This window comes from Callithrix jacchus, chromosome 2 (assembly GCF_049354715.1).
Source record: "Callithrix jacchus isolate 240 chromosome 2, calJac240_pri, whole genome shotgun sequence".
In the NCBI taxonomy this organism is placed as follows: domain Eukaryota; kingdom Metazoa; phylum Chordata; class Mammalia; order Primates; family Cebidae; genus Callithrix; species Callithrix jacchus.
In genome coordinates, this window is record NC_133503.1 from 97,950,699 (window position 1) to 97,952,683 (window position 1,985).

General features: G+C 36.6%; 1 pseudogene; it reads left to right on the forward strand.

Annotated features, from left to right (window-relative positions):
* The first annotated feature begins 1,627 nt into the window (after positions 1 to 1,627).
* On the forward strand, positions 1,628 to 1,756 carry LOC118151714 (U2 spliceosomal RNA; annotated as a pseudogene).
* The last annotated feature ends 229 nt before the right edge of the window (positions 1,757 to 1,985 follow it).

Genomic DNA, 1,985 nt, shown 5'->3' on the forward strand with positions numbered 1-1,985 from the left:
ACTCAGCAGTTGCTGTGGTGAAGAGTGAGAACACAAGAGCCAAACTTAACTGTGCAAACACATTTAAGGCCTGTATGCCTATCATCCTCTAAGGTTTCATTGGCTAAAGTTAGTATGTGCCCGAGCTCCAAATCCGTGGGGCAGGGAAGTATACCATACCCACAGAGAGGTGGTGAAGAGTAGAAGGAATATTTACTGAATAGTAATCCAATAATCCAAACCATTTTGTGTGTTTTGTTCTTTTTTGTTTGTTTGTTTGTTTAAAAAAATTCATTTAATTTTAAATTGACCATGTAATGAGATACACAATATTTTCATTAGTTCATAGAGGAGTTTTTAGTAAGTGCTGGTTATGGGCAAAGCACCACCTAAGCCTAAGCAGGAGTCTGGGGACTACACCTGCCCTTAAGAGGATTACACTCCAGTACGACAGACAAATGCAACTCCAAGAAGAAAGTGAACAATTACGTAAGAGGAAATATTCAAGTGCCATCATAAATTGAGAATGGCTACATATTTTTGAAAGTGGCAGCATTTAATCAAGGCTTGAAAAGGAGTGGGATTTGGACTGCTGGCATTATATGTTTATTATCTTAACAAGATGTGTTTCTGATTTATTTTTAAAGTCAGATAAAAGGAGCCTATCTTTTTAGTGAGTCAATGCTTAAATTTTCTTATAATCAGAATCTCTTTCTTGTTTTAAATTTAAAATCAAACTATAAAATATGTCTCAAATATCTAATAACTTTTGTTCTTTGCCCTACATACTTTGTTCAAGTTTCAGTAAAATGAAACAAAACAAAACAAAACAAAACAAACAAACAAAAACTTCTGTTCTTGGTAGTGGCAGTTCCTCTAACTTTCATCATGCATTTAACCATAAATTCATGACATTTAATTTTCACAGGAGGATCTCATTTCTATCCCCTGCCCTGGAAGTTGGCAAAAAGTAAGGACTTGCATTTCACTGGAAATACAGAATAGTTACTCAGCTTATTCTCTTCAGAAATTACAGCCTTGAAATCTGCTATCTAATCCTTATCAGAAACCCAGTTTGTGGCTGGGCCCTGTGCAGCGACTCATGCCTGTAATCCCAGTACTTTGGGAGGCCAAAGTGGGCAATTGCTTGAGCCTAGGAGTTTGAGACAAGCCTGGGCAACATGGCGAAATCACTTTACAAAAACAAAAACAAAAACAAAAATCAACCCACTGTGGTAGCACACATCTGTAGTCCCAGCTACTCAGGAGGTAAGGTAAGCGTTGTTTGAGCTCAGGAGGTCAAGCTGCAATGAGCCCTGATCGCACCACTGCACTCCAGCCTGGGTGACGGAGTCACAGCCTGTCTCAAAACCAAACCCAGTTTGAGAAAAATATTTATCAAGATTGTCTCAAAGACATGCAGTTACGCAGCTGTGTTCTTTGGACCACACTGTTCAGGTGCATCCCAGATGTGCTTTTGGTCTGTAGGTTTCTTTTCTTGGGCTGTTTTTATCTGGTTTTGGTATAAGAGTAATACTCATAAAGTGAGTTGACAAGTGGTCTTTTCTATATTTTGCAAGAGTTTGTGAAGAATGGCTGTTAAATTGTTCTTTCTCTTTTTTTTTTTTTAAATGAAGTCTCACTCTGTATTGCTTCTCGGCCTTTTGGCTAAGGTCAAGTGTAGTATTTGTTCTTATTAGTGTTTTGTTCTTTATGCTAAACACTGTGTAATACTGAAAGGATCCCTTTCTATGAAATAAGGTGCTGGTAAACTCTTCCTTTTTTTTGACATCTAATAATACTATGTTTAAGTGTTAATTTAGGTGTAAATTTTCCAATCCTTGTTTTAGAACCCTGAGATGAAGATGAATTCTTATATTCTTATGTGTTTAAGCAGCTATTTGCTTTGTTTTTGGTTATTTTCATCATATATACATATATATGGTGGATTGATAAAGCTCACTGGTTACTTTTTCCTCTTATTTTTCCTCTAAGAACAAACATAT